The 25,425-nt window shown below is 38.6% G+C and overlaps 14 non-coding genes across 14 annotated transcripts; all 14 read left to right on the top strand.

Moving 5' to 3' along the window:
* Positions 1–1,072: 1,072 nt before the first annotated feature.
* Positions 1,073–1,144, top strand: trnac-gca (transfer RNA cysteine (anticodon GCA)). Its single transcript has one exon. It is a non-coding gene; the product is annotated as a tRNA-Cys (tRNA).
* A 378-nt stretch (positions 1,145–1,522) lies between these two features.
* Positions 1,523–1,594, top strand: trnac-gca (transfer RNA cysteine (anticodon GCA)). Its single transcript has one exon. It is a non-coding gene; the product is annotated as a tRNA-Cys (tRNA).
* A 708-nt stretch (positions 1,595–2,302) lies between these two features.
* trnac-gca (transfer RNA cysteine (anticodon GCA)) lies at positions 2,303–2,374 on the top strand. The gene has a single exon. It is a non-coding gene; the product is annotated as a tRNA-Cys (tRNA).
* A 380-nt stretch (positions 2,375–2,754) lies between these two features.
* Positions 2,755–2,826, top strand: trnac-gca (transfer RNA cysteine (anticodon GCA)). Its single transcript has one exon. It is a non-coding gene; the product is annotated as a tRNA-Cys (tRNA).
* Positions 2,827–3,205: 379 nt separating this feature from the next.
* On the top strand, positions 3,206–3,277 carry trnac-gca (transfer RNA cysteine (anticodon GCA)). Its single transcript has one exon. It is a non-coding gene; the product is annotated as a tRNA-Cys (tRNA).
* Positions 3,278–4,434: 1,157 nt separating this feature from the next.
* Positions 4,435–4,506, top strand: trnac-gca (transfer RNA cysteine (anticodon GCA)). Its single transcript has one exon. It is a non-coding gene; the product is annotated as a tRNA-Cys (tRNA).
* Positions 4,507–4,884: 378 nt separating this feature from the next.
* trnac-gca (transfer RNA cysteine (anticodon GCA)) lies at positions 4,885–4,956 on the top strand. Its single transcript has one exon. It is a non-coding gene; the product is annotated as a tRNA-Cys (tRNA).
* A 3,047-nt stretch (positions 4,957–8,003) lies between these two features.
* On the top strand, positions 8,004–8,075 carry trnac-gca (transfer RNA cysteine (anticodon GCA)). The gene has a single exon. It is a non-coding gene; the product is annotated as a tRNA-Cys (tRNA).
* Positions 8,076–8,453: 378 nt separating this feature from the next.
* trnac-gca (transfer RNA cysteine (anticodon GCA)) lies at positions 8,454–8,525 on the top strand. Its single transcript has one exon. It is a non-coding gene; the product is annotated as a tRNA-Cys (tRNA).
* Positions 8,526–10,013: 1,488 nt separating this feature from the next.
* Positions 10,014–10,085, top strand: trnac-gca (transfer RNA cysteine (anticodon GCA)). Its single transcript has one exon. It is a non-coding gene; the product is annotated as a tRNA-Cys (tRNA).
* Positions 10,086–10,463: 378 nt separating this feature from the next.
* On the top strand, positions 10,464–10,535 carry trnac-gca (transfer RNA cysteine (anticodon GCA)). The gene has a single exon. It is a non-coding gene; the product is annotated as a tRNA-Cys (tRNA).
* A 708-nt stretch (positions 10,536–11,243) lies between these two features.
* trnac-gca (transfer RNA cysteine (anticodon GCA)) lies at positions 11,244–11,315 on the top strand. The gene has a single exon. It is a non-coding gene; the product is annotated as a tRNA-Cys (tRNA).
* A 4,399-nt stretch (positions 11,316–15,714) lies between these two features.
* On the top strand, positions 15,715–15,786 carry trnac-gca (transfer RNA cysteine (anticodon GCA)). The gene has a single exon. It is a non-coding gene; the product is annotated as a tRNA-Cys (tRNA).
* A 3,946-nt stretch (positions 15,787–19,732) lies between these two features.
* On the top strand, positions 19,733–19,804 carry trnac-gca (transfer RNA cysteine (anticodon GCA)). The gene has a single exon. It is a non-coding gene; the product is annotated as a tRNA-Cys (tRNA).
* The last annotated feature ends 5,621 nt before the right edge of the window (positions 19,805–25,425 follow it).

The following is a 25,425-nucleotide window of genomic DNA, read 5'->3' as shown; positions in this document are numbered from 1 at the left end:
CAAGTTTGAAACTTTGAAATTTGAACAGCCAATGGCAAACTTTCAAGTCAAATACACCAAGCATGTTGTTGTGTGGGTGGCAGGTTTCTTTAATTTGCTGGTGTGGTAAAGCTGAGTGGTAGAGCATTTTACTGCTAAAGAAAAAGTCTCACTTTCAATTATGTGTGTTCCCTGAGAAATATATATATTGATAGTTTTGATACTTTCAGAATTGAATTCACCGTCACAAATTGTAAAGCCAACTAGATGTTTCCGAGTGTTGTTCGGGTTACCTGCAAAGCTGTGCAACTGTGGGGGTCTAGCCCAGTGGTAGAGCATTTGACTGCAGATCAAGAGGTCCCCAGTTCAAATCTGGGTACCCCCTTTGGGGTATAAAAATGGATACTTTTGCTTTCAGATTGGAAGAGACATTACAATTTTTTAAGTCAAATGCATGACACATATTGTTGTCTGAGCTTTCTGACATTTTTTACAGGCTGGTTGGAACAGCTCAGTGATAAAGTCTTTATCTGCAGATCAAGAGGTCCCCAATTCAAATGTGAGTTCCCTCTGAACAAAACATTTAAGGCCAGGTTTAAGAGTTTCAGATTTCTACACAATGTCATAAAATCTCAAGGCAAGTACATGAAGCCTACATATTTTGTTGAGGTGTGTGGTCAGTCTGCCTCTTTTTACTGTTATAGAGGTTTAACTCACTGATGAATTGCCCAGTGAAATACATATTTAAAGTAAGGTTTGAACTTTCCAATCAACTACATGAAGCTTAAGGCCAATGAAGGCCAAGTTTGAAACTTTGAAATTTGAACAGCCAATGGCAAACTTTCAAGTCAAATACACCAAGCATGTTGTTGTGTGGGTGGCAGGTTTCTTTAATTTGCTGGGGTGGTAAAGCTGAGTGGTAGAGCATTTTACTGCTAAAGAAAAAGTCTCCCTTTCAATTATGTGTGTTCCCTGAGAAATATATATATTGATAGTTTTGATACTTTCAGAATTGAATTCACCATCACAAATTGTAAAGCCAACTAGATGTTTCCGAGTGTTGTTTGGGTTTCCTGCAAAGCTGTGCAACTGTGGGGGTATAGCTCAGTGGTAGAGCATTTGACTGCAGATCAAGAGGTCCCCAGTTCAAATCTGGGTGCCCCCTGTGGGGTATAACAATGGATACTTTTGCTTTCAGATTGGAAGAGACATTACAATTTTTTAAGTCAAATGCATGACACATATTGTTGTCAAGTTTGAAACTTTGAAATTTGAACAGCCAATGGCAAACTTTCAAGTCAAATACACAAAGCATGTTGTTGTGTGGGTGGCAGGTTTCTTTAATTTGCTGGGGTGGTAAAGCTGAGTGGTAGAGCATTTTACTGCTAAAGAAAAAGTCTCCCTTTCAAGTATGTGTGTTCCCTGAGAAATATATATATTGATAGTTTTGATACTTTCAGAATTGAATTCACCATCACAAATTGTAAAGCCAACTAGATGTTTCCGAGTGTTGTTTGGGTTTCCTGCAAAGCTGTGCAACTGTGGGGGTATAGCTCAGTGGTAGAGCATTTGACTGCAGATCAAGAGGTCCCCAGTTCAAATCTGGGTGCCCCCTGTGGGGTATAAAAATGGATACTTTTGCTTTCAGATTGGAAGAGACATTACAATTTTTTAAGTCAAATGCATGACACATATTGTTGTCTGAGCTTTCTGACATTTTTTACAGGCTGGTTGGAACAGCTCAGTGATAAAGTCTTTATCTGCAGATCAAGAGGTCCCCAATTCAAATGTGAGTTCCCTCTGAACAAAACATTTAAGGCCAGGTTTAAGAGTTTCAGATTTCTACACAATGTCATAAAATCTCAAGGCAAGTACATGAAGCCTACATATTTTGTTGAGGTGTGTGGTCAGTCTGCCTCTTTTTACTGTTATAGAGGTTTAACTCACTGATGAATTGCCCAGTGAAATACATATTTAAAGTAAGGTTTGAACTTTCCAATCAACTACATGAAGCTTAAGGCCAATGAAGGCCAAGTTTGAAACTTTGAAATTTGAACAGCCAATGGCAAACTTTCAAGTCAAATACACCAAGCATGTTGTTGTGTGGGTGGAAGGTTTCTTTAATTTGCTGGGGTGGTAAAGCTGAGTGGTAGAGCATTTTACTGCTAAAGAAAAAGTCTCCCTTTCAATTATGTGTGTTCCCTGAGAAATATATATATTGATAGTTTTGATACTTTCAGAATTGAATTCACCATCACAAATTGTAAAGCCAACTAGATGTTTCCGAGTGTTGTTTGGGTTTCCTGCAAAGCTGTGCAACTGTGGGGGTATAGCTCAGTGGTAGAGCATTTGACTGCAGATCAAGAGGTCCCCAGTTCAAATCTGGGTGCCCCCTGTGGGGTATAACAATGGATACTTTTGCTTTCAGATTGGAAGAGACATTACAATTTTTTAAGTCAAATGCATGACACATATTGTTGTCAAGTTTGAAACTTTGAAATTTGAACAGCCAATGGCAAACTTTCAAGTCAAATACACCAAGCATGTTGTTGTGTGGGTGGCAGGTTTCTTTAATTTGCTGGGGTGGTAAAGCTGAGTGGTAGAGCATTTTACTGCTAAAGAAAAAGTCTCCCTTTCAATTATGTGTGTTCCCTGAGAAATATATATATATTGATAGTTTTGATACTTTCAGAATTGAATTCACCATCACAAATTGTAAAGCCAACTAGATGTTTCCGAGTGTTGTTTGGGTTTCCTGCAAAGCTGTGCAACTGTGGGGGTATAGCTCAGTGGTAGAGCATTTGACTGCAGATCAAGAGGTCCCCAGTTCAAATCTGGGTGCCCCCTGTGTGGTAAAAAATGGATACTTTTGCTTTCAGATTGGAAGAGACATTATAATTTTTTAAGTCAAATGCATGACACATATTGTTGTCAAGTTTGAAACTTTGAAATTTGAACAGCCAATGGCAAACTTTCAAGTCAAATACACCAAGCATGTTGTTGTGTGGGTGGCAGGTTTCTTTAATTTGCTGGGGTGGTAAAGCTGAGTGGTAGAGCATTTTACTGCTAAAGAAAAAGTCTCCCTTTCAATTATGTGTGTTCCCTGAGAAATATATATATATTGATAGTTTTGATACTTTCAGAATTGAATTCACCATCACAAATTGTAAAGCCAACTAGATGTTTCCGAGTGTTGTTTGGGTTTCCTGCAAAGCTGTGCAACTGTGGGGGTATAGCTCAGTGGTAGAGCATTTGACTGCAGATCAAGAGGTCCCCAGTTCAAATCTGGGTGCCCCCTGTGTGGTAAAAAATGGATACTTTTGCTTTCAGATTGGAAGAGACATTACAATTTTTTAAGTCAAATGCATGACACATATTGTTGTCAAGTTTGAAACTTTGAAATTTGAACAGCCAATGGCAAACTTTCAAGTCAAATACACCAAGCATGTTGTTGTGTGGGTGGCAGGTTTCTTTAATTTGCTGGGGTGGTAAAGCTGAGTGGTAGAGCATTTTACTGCTAAAGAAAAAGTCTCCCTTTCAATTATGTGTGTTCCCTGAGAAATATATATATTGATAGTTTTGATACTTTCAGAATTGAATTCACCATCACAAATTGTAAAGCCAACTAGATGTTTCCGAGTGTTGTATGGGTTTCCTGCAAAGCTGCGCAACTGTCGGGGTCTAGCTCAGTGGTAGAGCATTTGACTGCAGATCAAGAGGTCCCCAGTTCAAATCTGGGTGCCCCCTGTGGGGTATAAAAATGGATACTTTTGCTTTCAAATTGGAAGAGACATTACAATTTTTTTAGTCAAATGCATGACACATATTGTTGTCTGAGCTTTCTGACATTTTTTACAGGCTGGTTGGAACAGCTCAGTGATAAAGTCTTTATCTGCAGATCAAGAGGTCCCCAATTCAAATGTGAGTTCCCCCTGAACAAAACATTTAAGGCCAGGTTTAAGAGTTTCAGATTTCTACACAATGTCATAAAATCTCAAGGCAAGTACATGAAGCCTACATATTTTGTTGAGGTGTGTGGTCAGTCTGCCTCTTTTTACTGTTATAGAGGTTTAACTCACTGATGAATTGCCCAGTGAAATACATATTTAAAGTAAGTTTTGAACTTTCCAATCAACTACATGAAGCTTAAGGCCAATGAAGGTCAAGTTAGAAACTTTGAAATTTGAACAGCCAATGGCAAACTTTCAAGTCCAATACACCAAGCATGTTGTTGTGTGGGTGGCAGGTTTCTTTAATTTGCTGGGGTGGTAAAGCTGAGTGGTAGAGCATTTTACTGCTAAAGAAAAAGTCTCCCTTTCAATTATGTGTGTTCCCTGAGAAATATATATATTGATAGTTTTGATACTTTCAGAATTGAATTCACCATCACAAATTGTAAAGCCAACTAGATGTTTCCGAGTGTTGTTTGGGTTTCCTGCAAAGCTGTGCAACTGTGGGGGTATAGCTCAGTGGTAGAGCATTTGACTGCAGATCAAGAGGTCCCCAGTTCAAATCTGGGTGCCCCCTGTGTGGTATAAAAATGGATACTTTTGCTTTCAGATTGGAAGAGACATTACAATTTTTTAAGTCAAATGCATGACACATATTGTTGTCAAGTTTGAAACTTTGAAATTTGAACAGCCAATGGCAAACTTTCAAGTCAAATACACCAAGCATGTTGTTGTGTGGGTGGCAGGTTTCTTTAATTTGCTGGGGTGGTAAAGCTGAGTGGTAGAGCATTTTACTGCTAAAGAAAAAGTCTCCCTTTCAATTATGTGTGTTCCCTGAGAAATATATATATTGATAGTTTTGATACTTTCAGAATTGAATTCACCATCACAAATTGTAAAGCCAACTAGATGTTTCCGAGTGTTGTTTGGGTTTCCTGCAAATCTGTGCAACTGTGGGGGTATAGCTCAGTGGTAGAGCATTTGACTGCAGATCAAGAGGTCCCCAGTTCAAATCTGGGTGCCCCCTGTGTGTATAAAAATGGATACATTTGCTTTCAGATTGGAAGAGACATTACAATTTTTTAAGTCAAATGCATGACACATATTGTTGTCTGAGCTTTCTGACATTTTTTACAAGCTGGTTGGAACAGCTCAGTGATAAAGTCTTTATCTGCAGATCAAGAGGTCCCCAATTCAAATGTGAGTTCCCCCTGAACAAAACATTTAAGGCCAGGTTTAAGAGTTTCAGATTTCTACACAATGTCATAAAATCTCAAGGCAAGTACATGAAGCCTACATATTTTGTTGAGGTGTGTGGTCAGTCTGCCTCTTTTTACTGTTATAGAGGTTTGACTCACTGATGAATTGCCCAGTGAAATACATATTTAAAGTAAGGTTTGAACTTTCCAATCAACTACATGAAGCTTAAGGCCAATGAAGGCCAAGTTTGAAACTTTGAAATTTGAACAGACAATGGCAAACTTTCAAGTCAAATACACCAAGCATGTTGTTGTGTGGGTGGCAGGTTTCTTTAATTTGCTGGGGTGGTAAAGCTGAGTGGTAGAGCATTTTACTGCTAAAGAAAAAGTCTCCCTTTCAATTATGTGTGTTCCCTGAGAAATATATATATTGATAGTTTTGATACTTTCAGAATTGAAGTCACCATCACAAATTGTAAAGCCAACTAGATGTTTCCGAGTGTTGTATGGGTTTCCTGCAAAGCTGCGCAACTGTCGGGGTCTAGCTCAGTGGTAGAGCATTTGACTGCAGATCAAGAGGTCCCCAGTTCAAACCTGGGTGTCCCCTGTGGGGTATAAAAATGGATACTTTTGCTTTAAGATTGGAAGAGACATTACAATTTTTTAAGTCAAATGCATGACACATATTGTTGTCTGAGCTTTCTGACATTTTTTACAGGCTGGTTGGAACAGCTCAGTGATAAAGTCTTTATCTGCAGATCAAGAGGTCCCCAATTCAAATGTGAGTTCCCCCTGAACAAAACATTTAAGGCCAGGTTTAAGAGTTTCAGATTTCTACACAATGTCATAAAATCTCAAGGCAAGTACATGAAGCCTACATATTTTGTTGAGGTGTGTGGTCAGTCTGCCTCTTTTTACTGTTATAGAGGTTTAACTCACTGATGAATTGCCCAGTGAAATACATATTTAAAGTAAGGTTTGAACTTTCCAATCAACTACATGAAGCTTAAGGCCAATGAAGGCCAAGTTTGAAACTTTGAAATTTGAACAGCCAATGGCAAACTTTCAAGTCAAATACACCAAGCATGTTGTTGTGTGGGTGGCAGGTTTCTTTAATTTGCTGGGGTGGTAAAGCTGAGTGGTAGAGCATTTTACTGCTAAAGAAAAAGTCTCCCTTTCAATTATGTGTGTTCCCTGAGAAATATATATATTGATAGTTTTGATACTTTCAGAATTGAATTCACCATCACAAATTGTAAAGCCAACTAGATGTTTCCGAGTATTGTTCGGGTTACCTGCAAATCTGTGCAACTGTGGGGGTCTAGCTCAGTGGTAGAGCATTTGACTGCAGATCAAGAGGTCCCCAGTTCAAATCTGGGTGCCCCCTGTGGGGTATAAAAATGGATACTTTTGCTTTCAGATTGGAAGAGACATTACAATTTTTTAAGTCAAATGCATGACACATATTGTTGTCTGAGCTTTCAGATATTTTTTACAGGCTGGTTGGAACAGCTCAGTGATAAAGTCTTTATCTGCAGATCAAGAGGTCCCCAATTCAAATATGAGTTCCCCCTGAACAAAACATTTAAGGCCAGGTTTAAGAGTTTCAGATTTCTACACAATGTCATAAAATCTCAAGGCAAGTACATGAAGCCTACATATTTTGTTGAGGTGTGTTGTCAGTCTGCCTCTTTTTACTGTTATAGAGGTTTAACTCACTGATGAATTGCCCAGTGAAATACATATTTAAAGTAAGGTTTGAACTTTCCAATCAACTACATGAAGCCTAAGGCCAATGAAGGCCAAGTTTGAAACTTTGAAATTTGAACAGCCAATGGCAAACTTTCAAGTCAAATACACCAAGCATGTTGTTGTGTGGGTGGCAGGTTTCTTTAATTTGCTGGGGTGGTAAAGCTGAGTGGTAGAGCATTTTACTGCTAAAGAAAAAGTCTCCCTTTCAATTATGTGTGTTCCCTGAGAAATATATATATTGATAGTTTTGATACTTTCAGAATTGAATTCACCATCACAAATTGTAAAGCCAACTAGATGTTTCCGAGTGTTGTTTGGGTTTCCTGCAAAGCTGTGCAACTGTAGGGGTATAGCTCAGTGGTAGAGCATTTGACTGCAGATCAAGAGGTCCCTAGTTCAAATCTGGGTGCTCCCTGTGTGGTATAAAAATGGATACTTTTGCTTTCAGATTGGAAGAGACATTACAATTTTTTAAGTCAAATGCATGACACATATTGTTGTCTGAGCTTTCTGACATTTTTTACAGGCTGGTTAGAACAGCTCAGTGATAAAGTCTTTATCTGCAGATCAAGAGGTCCCCAATTCAAATATGAGTTCCCCCTGAACAAAACATTTAAGGCCAGGTTTAAGAGTTTCAGATTTCTACACAATGTCATAAAATCTCAAGGCAAGTACATGAAGCCTACATATTTTGTTGAGGTGTGTGGTCAGTCTGCCTCTTTTTACTGTTATAGAGGTTTGACTCACTGATGAAATGCCCAGTGAAATACATATTTAAAGTAAGGATTGAACTTTCCAATCAACTACATGAAGCTTAAGGCCAATGAAGGCCAAGTTTGAAACTTTGAAATTTGAACAGCCAATGGCAAACTTTCAAGTCAAATACACCAAGCATGTTGTTGTGTGGGTGGCAGGTTTCTTTAATTTGCTGGGGTGGTAAAGCTGAGTGGTAGAGCATTTTACTGCTAAAGAAAAAGTCTCCCTTTCAATTATGTGTGTTCCCTGAGAAATATATATATTGATAGTTTTGATACTTTCAGAATTGAATTCACCATCACAAATTGTAAAGCCAACTAGATGTTTCCGAGTGTTGTTTGGGTTTCCTGCAAAGCTGTGCAACTGTGGGGGTATAGCTCAGTGGTAGAGCATTTGACTGCAGATCAAGAGGTCCCCAGTTCAAATCTGGGTGCCCCCTGTGTGGTATAAAAATGGATACTTTTGCTTTCAGATTGGAAGAGACATTACAATTTTTTAAGTCAAATGCATGACACATATTGTTGTCAAGTTTGAAACTTTGAAATTTGATCAGCCAATGGCAAACTTTCAAGTCAAATACACCAAGCATGTTGTTGTGTGGGTGGCAGGTTTCTTTAATTTGCTGGGGTGGTAAAGCTGAGTGGTAGAGCATTTTACTGCTAAAGAAAAAGTCTCCCTTTCAATTATGTGTGTTCCCTGAGAAATATATATATTGATAGTTTTGATACTTTCAGAATTGAATTCACCATCACAAATTGTAAAGCCAACTAGATGTTTCCGAGTGTTGTTTGGGTTTCCTGCAAAGCTGTGCAACTGTGGGGGTATAGCTCAGTGGTAGAGCATTTGACTGCAGATCAAGAGGTCCCCAGTTCAAATCTGGGTGCCCCCTGTGGGGTATAAAAATGGATACTTTTGCTTTCAGATTGGAAGAGACATTACAATTTTTTAAGTCAAATGCATGACACATATTGTTGTCTGAGCTTTCTGACATTTTTTACAGGCTGGTTGGAACAGCTCAGTGATAAAGTCTTTATCTGCAGATCAAGAGGTCCCCAATTCAAATGTGAGTTCCCCCTGAACAAAACATTTAAGGCCAGGTTAAAGAGTTTCAGATTTCTACACAATGTCATAAAATCTCAAGGCAAGTACATGAAGCCTACATATTTTGTTGAGGTGTGTGGTCAGTCTGCCTCTTTTTACTGTTATAGAGGTTTAACTCACTGATGAATTGCCCAGTGAAATACATATTTAAAGTAAGGTTTGAACTTTCCAATCAACTACATGAAGCCTAAGGCCAATGAAGGCCAAGTTTGAAACTTTGAAATTTGAACAGCCAATGGCAAACTTTCAAGTCAAATACACCAAGCATGTTGTTGTGTGGGTGGCAGGTTTCTTTAATTTGCTGGGGTGGTAAAGCTGAGTGGTAGAGCATTTTACTGCTAAAGAAAAAGTCTCCCTTTCAATTATGTGTGTTTCCTGAGAAATATATATATTGATAGTTTTGATACTTTCAGAATTGAATTCACCATCACAAATTGTAAAGCCAACTAGATGTTTCCGAGTGTTGTTTGGGTTACCTGCAAATCTGCGCAACTGTTGGGGTCTAGCTCAGTGGTAGAGCATTTGACAGCAGATCAAGAGGTCCCCCGTTCAAATCTGGGTGCCCCCTGTGGGGTATAAAAATGGATACTTTTGCTTTCAGATTGGAAGAGACATTACAATTTTTTAAGTCAAATGCATGACACATATTGTTGTCTGAGCTTTCAGATATTTTTTACAGGCTGGTTGGAACAGCTCAGTGATAAAGTCTTTATCTGCAGATCAAGAGGTCCCCAATTCAAATATGAGTTCCCCCTGAACAAAACATTTAAGGCCAGGTTTAAGAGTTTCAGATTTCTACACAATGTCATAAAATCTCAAGGCAAGTACATGAAGCCTACATATTTTGTTGAGGTGTGTGGTCAGTCTGCCTCTTTTTACTGTTATAGAGGTTTGACTCACTGATGAATTGCCCAGTGAAATACATATTTAAAGTAAGGTTTGAACTTTCCAATCAACTACATGAAGCTTAAGGCCAATGAAGGCCAAGTTTGAAACTTTGAAATTTGAACAGCCAATGGCAAACTTTCAAGTCAAATACACCAAGCATGTTGTTGTGTGGGTGGCAGGTTTCTTTAATTTGCTGGGGTGGTAAAGCTGAGTGGTAGAGCATTTTACTGCTAAAGAAAAAGTCTCCCTTTCAATTATGTGTGTTCCCTGAGAAATATATATATTGATAGTTTTGATACTTTCAGAATTGAATTCACCATCACAAATTGTAAAGCCAACTAGATGTTTCCGAGTGTTGTTTGGGTTTCCTGCAAAGCTGTGCAACTGTGGGGGTATAGCTCAGTGGTAGAGCATTTGACTGCAGATCAAGAGGTCCCCAGTTCAAATCTGGGTGCCCCCTGTGGGGTATAAAAATGGATACTTTTGCTTTCAGATTGGAAGAGACATTACAATTTTTTAAGTCAAATGCATGACACATATTGTTGTCAAGTTTGAAACTTTGAAATTTGAACAGCCAATGGCAAACTTTCAAGTCAAATACACCAAGCATGTTGTTGTGTGGGTGGCAGGTTTCTTTAATTTGCTGGGGTGGTAAAGCTGAGTGCTAGAGCATTTTACTGCTAAAGAAAAAGTCTCCCTTTCAATTATGTGTGTTCCCTGAGAAATATATATATTGATAGTTTTGATACTTTCAGAATTGAATTCACCATCACAAATTGTAAAGCCAACTAGATGTTTCCGAGTGTTGTTTGGGTTTCCTGCAAAGCTATGCAAATGTGGGGGTATAGCTCAGTGGTAGAGCATTTGACTGCAGATCAAGAGGTCCCCAGTTCAAATCTGGGTGCCCCCTGTGGGGTTTAAAAATGGATACTTTTGCTTTCAGATTGGAAGAGACATTACAATATTTTAAGTCAAATGCATGACACATATTGTTGTCTGAGCTTTCTGACATTTTTTACAGGCTGGTTGGAACAGCTCAGTGATAAAGTCTTTATCTGCAGATCAAGAGGTCCCCAATTCAAATGTGAGTTCCCCCTGAACAAAAAATTTAAGGCCAGGTTTAAGAGTTTCAGATTTCTACACAATGTCATAAAATCTCAAGGCAAGTACATGAAGCCTACATATTTTGTTGAGGTGTGTGGTCAGTCTGCCTCTTTTTACTGTTATAGAGGTTTAACTCACTGATGAATTGCCCAGTGAAATACATATTTAAAGTAAGGTTTGAACTTTCCAATCAACTACATGAAGCTTAAGGCCAATGAAGGCCAAGTTTGAAACTTTGAAATTTAAACAGACAATGGCAAACTTTCAAGTCAAATACACCAAGCATGTTGTTGTGTGGGTGGCAGGTTTCTTTAATTTGCTGGGGTGGTAAAGCTGAGTGCTAGAGCATTTTACTGCTAAAGAAAAAGTCTCCCTTTCAATTATGTGTGTTCCCTGAGAAATATATATATTGATAGTTTTGATACTTTCAGAATTGAATTCACCATCACAAATTGTAAAGCCAACTAGATGTTTCCGAGTGTTGTTTGGGTTTCCTGCAAAGCTGTGCAAATGTGGGGGTATAGCTCAGTGGTAGAGCATTTGACTGCAGATCAAGAGGTCCCCAGTTCAAATCTGGGTGCCCCCTGTGGGGTATAAAAATGGATACTTTTGCTTTCAGATTGGAAGAGACATTACAATTTTTTAAGTCAAATGCATGACACATATTGTTGTCTGAGCTTTCTGACATTTTTTACAGGCTGGTTGGAACAGCTCAGTGATAAAGTCTTTATCTGCAGATCAAGAGGTCCCCAATTCAAATGTGAGTTCCCCCTGAACAAAACATTTAAGGCCAGGTTTAAGAGTTTCAGATTTCTACACAATGTCATAAAATCTCAAGGCAAGTACATGAAGCCTACATATTTTGTTGAGGTGTGTGGTCAGTCTGCCTCTTTTTACTGTTATAGAGGTTTAACTCACTGATGAATTGCCCAGTGAAATACATATTTAAAGTAAGGTTTGAACTTTCCAATCAACTACATCAAGCTTAAGGCCAATGAAGGCCAAGTTTGAAACTTTGAAATTTGAACAGACAATGGCAAACTTTCAAGTCAAATACACCAAGCATGTTGTTGTGTGGGTGGCAGGTTTCTTTAATTTGCTGGGGTGGTAAAGCTGAGTGGTAGAGCATTTTACTGCTAAAGAAAAAGTCTCCCTTTCAATTATGTGTGTTCCCTGAGAAATATATATATTGATAGTTTTTATACTTTCAGAATTGAATTCACCATCACAAATTGTAAAGCCAACTAGATGTTTCCGAGTGTTGTTCGGGTTACCTGCAAAGCTGCGCAACTGTGGGGGTCTAGCTCAGTGGTAGAGCATTTGACTGCAGATCAAGAGGTCCCCAGTTCAAATCTGGGTGCCCCCTGTGGGGTATAAAAATGGATACTTTTGCTTTCAGATTGGAAGAGACATTACAATTTTTTAAGTCAAATGCATGACACATATTGTTGTCTGAGCTTTCTGACATTTTTTACAGGCTGGTTGGAACAGCTCAGTGATAAAGTCTTTATCTGCAGATCAAGAGGTCCCCAATTCAAATGTGAGTTCCCCCTGAACAAAACATTTAAGGCCAGGTTTAAGAGTTTCAGATTTCTACACAATGTCATAAAATCTCAAGGCAAGTACATGAAGCCTACATATTTTGTTGAGGTGTGTGGTCAGTCTGCCTCTTTTTACTGTTATAGAGGTTTAACTCACTGATGAATTGCCCAGTGAAATACATATTTAAAGTAAGGTTTGAACTTTCCAATCAACTACATGAAGCTTAAGGCCAATGAAGGCAAAGTTTGAAACTTTGAAATTTGAACAGACAATGGCAAACTTTCAAGTCAAATACACCAAGCATGTTGTTGTGTGGGTGGCAGGTTTCTTTAATTTGCTGGGGTGGTAAAGCTGAGTGGTAGAGCATTTTACTGCTAAAGAAAAAGTCTCCCTTTCAATTATGTGTGTTCCCTGAGAAATATATATATTGATAGTTTTGATACTTTCAGAATTGAATTCACCATCACAAATTGTAAAGCCAACTAGATGTTTCCGAGTGTTGTTTGGGTTTCCTGCAAAGCTGTGCAACTGTGGGGGTATAGCTCAGTGGTAGAGCATTTGACTGTAGATCAAGAGGTCCCCAGTTCAAATCTGGGTGCCCATTGTGTGGTATGAAAATGGATACTTTTGCTTTCAGATTGGAAGAGACATTACAATTTTTTAAGTCAAATGCATGACACATATTGTTGTCAAGTTTGAAACTTTGAAATTTGAACAGCCAATGGCAAAGTTTCAAGTCAAATACACCAAGCATGTTGTTGTGTGGGTGGCAGGTTTCTTTAATTTGCTGGGGTGGTAAAGCTGAGTGGTAGAGCATTTTACTGCTAAAGAAAAAGTCTCCCTTTCAATTATGTGTGTTCCCTGAGAAATATATATATTGATAGTTTTGATACTTTCAGAATTGAATTCACCTTCACAAATTGTAAAGCCAACTAGATGTTTCCGAGTGTTGTTCGGGTTACCTGCAAAGCTGTGCAACTGTGGGGGTCTAGCTCAGTGGTAGAGCATTTGACTGCAGATCAAGAGGTCCCCAGTTCAAATCTGGGTGCCCCCTGTGGCGTATAAAAATGGATACTTTTGCTTTCAGATTGGAATAGACATTACAATTTTTTAAGTCAAATGCATGACACATATTGTTGTCTGAGCTTTTTGACATTTTTTACAGGCTGGTTGGAACAGCTCAGTGATAAAGTCTTTATCTGCAGATCAAGAGGTCCCCAATTCAAATGTGAGGTCCCCCTGAACAAAACATTTAAGGCCAGGTTTAAGAGTTTCAGATTTCTGCACAATGTCATAAAATCTCAAGGCAAGTACATGAAGCCTACATATTTTGTTGAGGTGTGTGGTCAGTCTGCCTCTTTTTACTGTTATAGAGGTTTAACTCACTGATGAATTGCCCAGTGAAATACATATTTAAAGTAAGGTTTGATCTTTCCAATCAACTACATCAAGCTTAAGGCCAATGAAGGCCAAGTTTGAAACTTTGAAATTTGAACAGACAATGGCAAACTTTCAAGTCAAATACACCAAGCATGTTGTTGTGTGGGTGGCAGGTTTCTTTAATTTGCTGGGGTGGTAAAGCTGAGTGGTTGAGCATTTTACTGCTAAAGAAAAAGTCTCCCTTTCAATTATGTGTGTTCCCTGAGAAATATATATATATTGATAGTTTTGATACTTTCAGAATTGAATTCACCATCACAAATTGTAAAGCCAACTAGATGTTTCCGAGTGTTGTTTGGGTTTCCTGCAAAGCTGTGCAACTGTGGGGGTATAGCTCAGTGGTAGAGCATTTGACTGTAGATCAAGAGGTCCCCAGTTCAAATCTGGGTGCCCATTGTGGGGTATAAAAATTGATACTTTTGCTTTCAGATTGGAAGAGACATTACCATTTTTTAAGTCAAATGCATGACACATATTGTTGTCAAGATTGAAACTTTGAAATTTGAACAGCCAATGGCAAACTTTCAAGTCAAATACACCAAGCATGTTGTTGTGTGGGTGGCAGGTTTCTTTAATTTGCTGGGGTGGTAAAGCTGAGTGGTAGAGCATTTTACTGCTAAAGAAAAAGTCTCCCTTTCAATTATGTGTGTTCCCTGAGAAATATATATATTGATAGTTTTGATACTTTCAGAATTGAATTCACCATCACAAATTGTAAAGCCAACTAGATGTTTCCGAGTGTTGTTCGGGTTACCTGCAAAGCTGTGCAACTGTGGGGGTCTAGCTCAGTGGTAGAGCATTTGACTGCAGATCAAGAGGTCCCCAGTTCAAATCTGGGTGCCCCCTGTGGGGTATAAAAATGGATACTTTTGCTTTCAGATTGGAAGAGACATTACAATTTTTTAAGTCAAATGCATGACACATATTGTTGTCTGAGCTTTCTGACATTTTTTACAGGCTGGTTGGAACAGCTCAGTGATAAAGTCTTTATCTGCAGATCAAGAGGTCCCCAATTCAAATGTGAGTTCCCCCTGAACAAAACATTTAAGGCCAGGTTTAAGAGTTTCAGATTTCTACACAATGTCATAAAATCTCAAGGCAAGTACATGAAGCCTACATATTTTGTTGAGGTGTGTGGTCAGTCTGCCTCTTTTTACTGTTATAGAGGTTTAACTCACTGATGAATTGCCCAGTGAAATACATATTTAAAGTAAGGTTTGAACTTTCCAATCAACTACATGAAGCTTAAGGCCAATGAAGGCAAAGTTTGAAACTTTGAAATTTGAACAGACAATGGCAAACTTTCAAGTCAAATACACCAAGCATGTTGTTGTGTGGGTGGCAGGTTTCTTTAATTTGCTGGGGTGGTAAAGCTGAGTGGTAGAGCATTTTACTGCTAAAGAAAAAGTCTCCCTTTCAATTATGTGTGTTCCCTGAGAAATATATATATTGATAGTTTTGATACTTTCAGAATTGAATTCACCATCACAAATTGTAAAGCCAACTAGATGTTTCCGAGTGTTGTTTGGGTTTCCTGCAAAGCTGTGCAACTGTAGGGGTATAGCTCAGTGGTAGAGCATTTGACTGTAGATCAAGAGGTCCCCAGTTCAAATCTGGGTGCCCATTGTGTGGTATGAAAATGGATACTTTTGCTTTCAGATTGGAAGAGACATTACAATTTTTTAAGTCAAATGCATGACACATATTGTTGTCAAGTTTGAAACTTTGAAATTTGAACAGCCAATGGCAAAGTTTCAAGTCAAATACACCAAGCATGTTGTTGTGTGGGTGCAGGTTTCTTTAATTTGCTGGGGTGGTAAAGCTGAGTGGTAGAGCATTTTACTGCTAAAGAAAAAGTCTCCCTTTCAATTATGTGTGTTCCCTGAGAAATATATATATTGATAGTTTTGATACTTTCAGAATTGAATTCACCATCACAAATTGTAAAGCCAACTAGATGTTTCCGAGTGTTGTATGGGTTTCCTGCAAAGCTGTGCAACTGTGGGGGTATAGCTCAGTGGTAGAGCATTTGACTGCAGATCAAGAGGTCCCCAGTTCAAATCTGGGTGCCCCTTGTGGGGTATAAAAATTGATACTTTTGCTTTCAGATTGGAAGAGACATTACCATTTTTTAAGTCAAATGCATGACACATATTGTTGTCAAGATTGAAACTTTGAAATTTGAACAGCCAATGGCAAACTTTCAAGTCAAATACACCAAGCATGTTGTTGTGTGGGTGGCAGGTTTCTTTAATTTGCTGGGGTGGTAAAGCTGAGTGGTAGAGCATTTTACTGCTAAAGAAAAAGTCTCCCTTTCAATTATGTGTGTTCCCTGAGAAATATATATATTGATAGTTTTGATACTTTCAGAATTGAATTCACCATCACAAATTGTAAAGCCAACTAGATGTTTCCGAGTGTTGTTCGGGTTACCTGCAAAGCTGTGCAACTGTGGGGGTCTAGCTCAGTGGTAGAGCATTTGACTGCAGATCAAGAGGTCCCCAGTTCAAATCTGGGTGCCCCCTGTGGGGTATAAAAATGGATACCTTTGCTTTCAGATTGGAAGAGACATTACAATTTTTTAAGTCAAATGCATGACACATATTGTTGTCTGAGCTTTCTGACATTTTTTACAGGCTGGTTGGAACAGCTCAGTGATAAAGTCTTTATCTGCAGATCAAGAGGTCCCCAATTCAAATGTGAGTTCCCCCTGAACAAAACATTTAAGGCCAGGTTTAAGAGTTTCAGATTTCTACACAATGTCATAAAATCTCAAGGCAAGTACATGAAGCCTACATATTTTGTTGAGGTGTGTGGTCAGTCTGCCTCTTTTTACTGTTATAGAGGTTTAACTCACTGATAAATTGCCCAGTGAAATACACATTTAAAGTAAGGTTTGAACTTTCCAATCAACTACATGAAGCTTAAGGCCAATGAAGGCCAAGTTTGAAATTTTGAAATTTGAACAGCCAATGGCAAACTTTCAAGTCAAATACACCAAGCATGTTGTTGTGTGGGTGGCAGGTTTCTTTAATTTGCTGGGGTGGTAAAGCTGAGTGGTAGAGCATTTTACTGCTAAAGAAAAAGTCTCCCTTTCAATTATGTGTGTTCCCTGAGAAATATATATATTGATAGTTTTGATACTTTCAGAATTGAATTCACCATCACAAATTGTAAAGCCAACTAGATGTTTCCGAGTGTTGTTCGGGTTACCTGCAAAGCTGTGCAACTGTGGGGGTCTAGCGCAGTGGTAGAGCATTTGACTGCAGATCAAGAGGTCCCCAGTTCAAATCTGGGTGCCCCCTGTGGGGTATAAAAACGGATACTTTTGCTTTCAGATTGGAAGAGACATTACAATTTTTTAAGTCAAATGCATGACACATATTGTTGTCTGAGCTTTCTGACATTTTTTACAGGCTGGTTGGAACAGCTCAGTGATAAAGTCTTTATCTGCAGATCAAGAGGTCCCCAATTCAAATGTGAGTTCCCCCTGAACAAAACATTTAAGGCCAGGTTTAAGAGTTTCAGATTTCTACACAATGTCATAAAATCTCAAGGCAAGTACATGAAGCCTACATATTTTGTTGAGGTGTGTGGTCAGTCTGCCTCTTTTTACTGTTATAGAGGTTTAACTCACTGATGAATTGCCCAGTGAAATACATATTTAAAGTAAGGTTTGAACTTTCCAATCAACTACATCAAGCTTAAGGCCAATGAAGGCCAAGTTTGAAACTTTGAAATTTGAACAGACAATGGCAAACTTTCAAGTCAAATACACCAAGCATCTTGTTGTGTGGGTGGCAGGTTTCTTTAATTTGCTGGGGTGGTAAAGCTGAGTGGTAGAGCATTTTACTGCTAAAGAAAAAGTCTCCCTTTCAATTATGTGTGTTCCCTGAGAAATATATATATTGATAGTTTTGATACTTTCAGAATTGAATTCACCATCACAAATTGTAAAGCCAACTAGATGTTTCCGAGTGTTGTTCGGGTTACCTGCAAAGCTGTGCAACTGTGGGGGTCTAGCTCAGTGGTAGAGCATTTGACTGCAGATCAAGAGGTCCCCAGTTCAAATCTGGGTGCCCCCTGTGGGGTATAAAAATGGATACTTTTGCTTTCAGATTGGAAGAGACATTACAATTTTTTAAGTCAAATGCATGACACATATTGTTGTCTGAGCTTTCTGACATTTTTTACAGGCTGGTTGGAACAGCTCAGTGATAAAGTCTTTATCTGCAGATCAAGAGGTCCCCAATTCAAATGTGAGTTCCCCCTGAACAAAACATTTAAGGCCAGGTTTAAGAGTTTCAGATTTCTACACAATGTCATAAAATCTCAAGGCAAGTACATGAAGCCTACATATTTTGTTGAGGTGTGTGGTCAGTCTGCCTCTTTTTACTGTTATAGAGGTTTAACTCACTGATGAATTGCCCAGTGAAATACATATTTAAAGTAAGGTTTGAACTTTCCAATCAACTACATCAAGCTTAAGGCCAATGAAGGCCAAGTTTGAAACTTTGAAATTTGAACAGACAATGGCAAACTTTCAAGTCAAATACACCAAGCATGTTGTTGTGTGGGTGGCAGGTTTCTTTAATTTGCTGGGGTGGTAAAGCTGAGTGGTAGAGCATTTTAGTGCTAAAGAAAAAGTCTCCCTTTCAATTATGTGTGTTCCCTGAGAAATATATATATTGATAGTTTTGATACTTTCAGAATTGAATTCACCATCACAAATTGTAAAGCCAACTAGATGTTTCCGAGTGTTGTTTGGGTTTCCTGCAAAGCTGTGCAACTGTAGGGGTCTAGCTCAGTGGTAGAGCATTTGACTGCAGATCAAGAGGTCCCCAGTTCAAATCTGGGTGCCCCTGTGGGGTATAAAAATGGATACTTTTGCTTTCAGATTGGAAGAGACATTACAATTTTTTAAGTCAAATGCATGACACATATTGTTGTCTGAGCTTTCTGACATTTTTTACAGGCTGGTTGGAACAGCTCAGTGATAAAGTCTTTATCTGCAGATCAAGAGGTCCCCAATTCAAATGTGAGTTCCCCCTGAACAAAACATTTAAGGCCAGGTTTAAGAGTTTCAGATTTCTACACAATGTCATAAAATCTCAAGGCAAGTACATGAAGCCTACATATTTTGTTGAGGTGTGTGGTCAGTCTGCCTCTTTTTACTGTTATAGAGGTTTAACTCACTGATGAATTGCCCAGTGAAATACATATTTAAAGTAAGGTTTGAACTTTCCAATCAACTACATCAAGCTTAAGGCCAATGAAGGCCAAGTTTGAAACTTTGAAATTTGAACAGACAATGGCAAACTTTCAAGTCAAATACACCAAGCATGTTGTTGTGTGGGTGGCAGGTTTCTTTAATTTGCTGGGGTGGTAAAGCTGAGTGGTAGAGCATTTTACTGCTAAAGAAAAAGTCTCCCTTTCAATTATGTGTGTTCCCTGAGAAATATATATATTGATAGTTTTGATACTTTCAGAATTGAATTCACCATCACAAATTGTAAAGCCAACTAGATGTTTCCGAGTGTTGTTCGGGTTACCTGCAAAGCTGTGCAACTGTGGGGGTCTAGCTCAGTGGTAGAGCATTTGACTGTAGATCAAGAGGTCCCCAGTTCAAATATGGGTGCCCCCTGTGGGGTATAAAAATGGATACTTTTGCTTTCAGATTGGAAGAGACATTACAATTTTTTAAGTCAAATGCATGACACATATTGTTGTCAAGTTTGAAACTTTGGAATTTGAACAGCCAATGGCAAACTTTCAAGTCAAATACACCAAGCATGTTGTTGTGTGGGTGCAGGTTTCTTTAATTTGCTGGGGTGGTAAAGCTGAGTGGTAGAGCATTTTACTGCTAAAGAAAAAGTCTCCCTTTCAATTATGTGTGTTCCCTGAGAAATATATATATTGATAGTTTTGATACTTTCAGAATTGAATTCACCATCACAAATTGTAAAGCCAACTAGATGTTTCCGAGTGTTGTATGGGTTTCCTGCAAAGCTGTGCAACTGTGGGGGTATAGCTCAGTGGTAGAGCATTTGACTGCAGATCAAGAGGTCCCCAGTTCAAATCTGGGTGCCCCTTGTGGGGTATAAAAATTGATACTTTTGCTTTCAGATTGGAAGAGACATTACCATTTTTTAAGTCAAATGCATGACACATATTGTTGTCAAGATTGAAACTTTGAAATTTGAACAGCCAATGGCAAACTTTCAAGTCAAATACACCAAGCATGTTGTTGTGTGGGTGGCAGGTTTCTTTAATTTGCTGGGGTGGTAAAGCTGAGTGGTAGAGCATTTTACTGCTAAAGAAAAAGTCTCCCTTTCAATTATGTGTGTTCCCTGAGAAATATATATATTGATAGTTTTGATACTTTCAGAATTGAATTCACCATCACAAATTGTAAAGCCAACTAGATGTTTCCGAGTGTTGTTCGGGTTACCTGCAAAGCTGTGCAACTGTGGGGGTCTAGCGCAGTGGTAGAGCATTTGACTGCAGATCAAGAGGTCCCCAGTTCAAATCTGGGTGCCCCCTGTGGGGTATAAAAATGGATACTTTTGCTTTCAGATTGGAAGAGACATTACAATTTTTTAAGTCAAATGCATGACACATATTGTTGTCTGAGCTTTCTGACATTTTTTACAGGCTGGTTGGAACAGCTCAGTGATAAAGTCTTTATCTGCAGATCAAGAGGTCCCCAATTCAAATGTGAGTTCCCCCTGAACAAAACATTTAAGGCCAGGTTTAAGAGTTTCAGATTTCTACACAATGTCATAAAATCTCAAGGCAAGTACATGAAGCCTACATATTTTGTTGAGGTGTGTGGTCAGTCTGCCTCTTTTTACTGTTATAGAGGTTTAACTCACTGATGAATTGCCCAGTGAAATACATATTTAAAGTAAGGTTTGAACTTTCCAATCAACTACATCAAGCTTAAGGCCAATGAAGGCCAAGTTTGAAACTTTGAAATTTAAACAGACAATGGCAAACTTTCAAGTCAAATACACCAAGCATGTTGTTGTGTGGGTGGCAGGTTTCTTTAATTTGCTGGGGTGGTAAAGCTGAGTGCTAGAGCATTTTACTGCTAAAGAAAAAGTCTCCCTTTCAATTATGTGTGTTCCCTGAGAAATATATATATTGATAGTTTTGATACTTTCAGAATTGAATTCACCATCACAAATTGTAAAGCCAACTAGATGTTTCCGAGTGTTGTTCGGGTTACCTGCAAAGCTGTGCAACTGTGGGGGTCTAGCTCAGTGGTAGAGCATTTGACTGCAGATCAAGAGGTCCCCAGTTCAAATCTGGGTGCCCCCTGTGGGGTATAAAAATGGATACTTTTGCTTTCAGATTGGAAGAGACATTACAATTTTTTAAGTCAAATGCATGACACATATTGTTGTCTGAGCTTTCTGACATTTTTTACAGGCTGGTTGGAACAGCTCAGTGATAAAGTCTTTATCTGCAGATCAAGAGGTCCCCAATTCAAATGTGAGTTCCCCCTGAACAAAACATTTAAGGCCAGGTTTAAGAGTTTCAGATTTCTACACAATGTCATAAAATCTCAAGGCAAGTACATGAAGCCTACATATTTTGTTGAGGTGTGTGGTCAGTCTGCCTCTTTTTACTGTTATAGAGGTTTAACTCACTGATGAATTGCCCAGTGAAATACATATTTAAAGTAAGGTTTGAACTTTCCAATCAACTACATGAAGCTTAAGGCCAATGAAGGCCAAGTTTGAAACTTTGAAATTTGAACAGACAATGGCAAACTTTCAAGTCAAATACACCAAGCATGTTGTTGTGTGGGTGGCAGGTTTCTTTAATTTGCTGGGGTGGTAAAGCTGAGTGGTAGAGCATTTTACTGCTAAAGAAAAAGTCTCCCTTTCAATTATGTGTGTTCCCTGAGAAATATATATATTGATAGTTTTGATACTTTCAGAATTGAATTCACCATCACAAATTGTAAAGCCAACTAGATGTTTCCGAGTGTTGTTCGGGTTACCTGCAAAGCTGTGCAACTGTGGGGGTCTAGCTCAGTGGTAGAGCATTTGACTGCAGATCAAGAGGTCCCCAGTTCAAATCTGGGTGCCCCCTGTGGGGTATAAAAATGGATACTTTTGCTTTCAGATTGGAAGAGACATTACAATTTTTTAAGTCAAATGCATGACACATATTGTTGTCTGAGCTTTCTGACATTTTTTACAGGCTGGTTGGAACAGCTCAGTGATAAAGTCTTTATCTGCAGATCAAGAGGTCCCCAATTCAAATGTGAGTTCCCCCTGAACAAAACATTTAAGGCCAGGTTTAAGAGTTTCAGATTTCTACACAATGTCATAAAATCTCAAGGCAAGTACATGAAGCCTACATATTTTGTTGAGGTGTGTGGTCAGTCTGCCTCTTTTTACTGTTATAGAGGTTTAACTCACTGATGAATTGCCCAGTGAAATACATATTTAAAGTAAGGTTTGAACTTTCCAATCAACTACATCAAGCTTAAGGCCAATGAAGGCCAAGTTTGAAACTTTGAAATTTGAACAGACAATGGCAAACTTTCAAGTCAAATACACCAAGCATGTTGTTGTGTGGGTGGCAGGTTTCTTTAATTTGCTGGGGTGGTAAAGCTGAGTGGTAGAGCATTTTACTGCTAAAGAAAAAGTCTCCCTTTCAATTATGTGTGTTCCCTGAGAAATATATATATTGATAGTTTTGATACTTTCAGAATTGAATTCACCATCACAAATTGTAAAGCCAACTAGATGTTTCCGAGTGTTGTTTGGGTTTCCTGCAAAGCTGTGCAACTGTAGGGGTCTAGCTCAGTGGTAGAGCATTTGACTGCAGATCAAGAGGTCCCCAGTTCAAATCTGGGTGCCCCTGTGGGGTATAAAAATGGATACTTTTGCTTTCAGATTGGAAGAGACATTACAATTTTTTAAGTCAAATGCATGACACATATTGTTGTCTGAGCTTTCTGACATTTTTTACAGGCTGGTTGGAACAGCTCAGTGATAAAGTCTTTATCTGCAGATCAAGAGGTCCCCAATTCAAATGTGAGTTCCCCCTGAACAAAACATTTAAGGCCAGGTTTAAGAGTTTCAGATTTCTACACAATGTCATAAAATCTCAAGGCAAGTACATGAAGCCTACATATTTTGTTGAGGTGTGTGGTCAGTCTGCCTCTTTTTACTGTTATAGAGGTTTAACTCACTGATGAATTGCCCAGTGAAATACATATTTAAAGTAAGGTTTGAACTTTCCAATCAACTACATCAAGCTTAAGGCCAATGAAGGCCAAGTTTGAAACTTTGAAATTTGAACAGCCAATGGCAAACTTTCAAGTCAAATACACCAAGCATGTTGTTGTGTGGGTGGCAGGTTTCTTTAATTTGCTGGGGTGGTAAAGCTGAGTGGTAGAGCATTTTACTGCTAAAGAAAAAGTCTCCCTTTCAATTATGTGTGTTCCCTGAGAAATATATATATTGATAGTTTTGATACTTTCAGAATTGAATTCACCATCACAAATTGTAAAGCCAACTAGATGTTTCCGAGTGTTGTTTGGGTTTCCTGCAAAGCTGTGCAACTGTAGGGGTCTAGCTCAGTGGTAGAGCATTTGACTGCAGATCAAGAGGTCCCCAGTTCAAATCTGGGTGCCCCTGTGGGGTATAAAAATGGATACTTTTGCTTTCAGATTGGAAGAGACATTACAATTTTTTAAGTCAAATGCATGACACATATTGTTGTCTGAGCTTTCTGACATTTTTTACAGGCTGGTTGGAACAGCTCAGTGATAAAGTCTTTATCTGCAGATCAAGAGGTCCCCAATTCAAATGTGAGTTCCCCCTGAACAAAACATTTAAGGCCAGGTTTAAGAGTTTCAGATTTCTACACAATGTCATAAAATCTCAAGGCAAGTACATGAAGCCTACATATTTTGTTGAGGTGTGTGGTCAGTCTGCCTCTTTTTACTGTTATAGAGGTTTAACTCACTGATGAATTGCCCAGTGAAATACATATTTAAAGTAAGGTTTGAACTTTCCAATCAACTACATCAAGCTTAAGGCCAATGAAGGCCAAGTTTGAAACTTTGAAATTTGAACAGACAATGGCAAACTTTCAAGTCAAATACACCAAGCATGTTGTTGTGTGGGTGGCAGGTTTCTTTAATTTGCTGGGGTGGTAAAGCTGAGTGGTAGAGCATTTTACTGCTAAAGAAAAAGTCTCCCTTTCAATTATGTGTGTTCCCTGAGAAATATATATATTGATAGTTTTGATACTTTCAGAATTGAATTCACCATCACAAATTGTAAAGCCAACTAGATGTTTCCGAGTGTTGTTCGGGTTACCTGCAAAGCTGTGCAACTGTGGGGGTCTAGCTCAGTGGTAGAGCATTTGACTGTAGATCAAGAGGTCCCCAGTTCAAATATGGGTGCCCCCTGTGGGGTATAAAAATGGATACTTTTGCTTTCAGATTGGAAGAGACATTACAATTTTTTAAGTCAAATGCATGACACATATTGTTGTCTGAGCTTTCTAACATTTTTTACAGGCTGGTTGGAACAGCTCAGTGATAAAGTCTTTATCTGCAGATCAAGAGGTCCCCAATTCAAATGTGAGTTCCCCCTGAACAAAACATTTAAGGCCAAGTTTAAGAGTTTCAGATTTCTACACAATGTCATAAAATCTCAAGGCAAGTACATGAAGCCTACATATTTTGTTGAGGTGTGTGGTCAGTCTGCCTCTTTTTACTGTTATAGAGGTTTAACTCACTGATGAATTGCCCAGTGAAATACATATTTAAAGTAAGGTTTGAACTTTCCAATCAACTACATCAAGCTTAAGGCCAATGAAGGCCAAGTTTGAAACTTTGAAATTTTAACAGACAATGGCAAACTTTCAAGTCAAATACACCAAGCATGTTGTTGTGTGGGTGGCAGGTTTCTTTAATTTGCTGGGGTGGTAAAGCTGAGTGGTAGAGCATTTTACTGCTAAAGAAAAAGTCTCCCTTTCAATTATGTGTGTTCCCTGAGAAATATATATATTGATAGTTTTGATACTTTCAGAATTGAATTCACCATCACAAATTGTAAAGCCAACTAGATGTTTCCGAGTGTTGTTCGGGTTACCTGCAAAGCTGTGCAACTGTGGGGGTCTAGCTCAGCGGTAGAGCATTTGACTGCAGATCAAGAGGTCCCCAGTTCAAATCTGGGTGCCCCCTGTGGGGTATAAAAATGGATACTTTTGCTTTCAGATTGGAAGAGACATTACAATTTTTTAAGTCAAATGCATGACACATATTGTTGTCTGAGCTTTCTGACATTTTTTACAGGCTGGTTGGAACAGCTCAGTGATAAAGTCTTTATCTGCAGATCAAGAGGTCCCCAATTCAAATGTGAGTTTCCCCTGAACAAAACATTTAAGGCCAGGTTTAAGAGTTTCAGATTTCTACACAATGTCATAAAATCTCAAGGCAAGCACATGAAGCCTACATATTTTGTTGAGGTGTGTGGTCAGTCTGCCTCTTTTTACTGTTATAGAGGTTTAACTCACTGATGAATTGCCCAGTGAAATACATATTTAAAGTAAGGTTTGAACTTTCCAATCAACTACATCAAGCTTAAGGCCAATGAAGGCCATGTTTGAAACTTTGAAATTTAAACAGACAATGGCAAACTTTCAAGTCAAATACACCAAGCATGTTGTTGTGTGGG

Source organism: Salminus brasiliensis, chromosome 3 (genome assembly GCF_030463535.1).
Source record: "Salminus brasiliensis chromosome 3, fSalBra1.hap2, whole genome shotgun sequence".
Lineage (NCBI taxonomy): Eukaryota > Metazoa > Chordata > Actinopteri > Characiformes > Bryconidae > Salminus > Salminus brasiliensis.
This window is presented reverse-complemented; position numbering and strand designations above follow the sequence as displayed.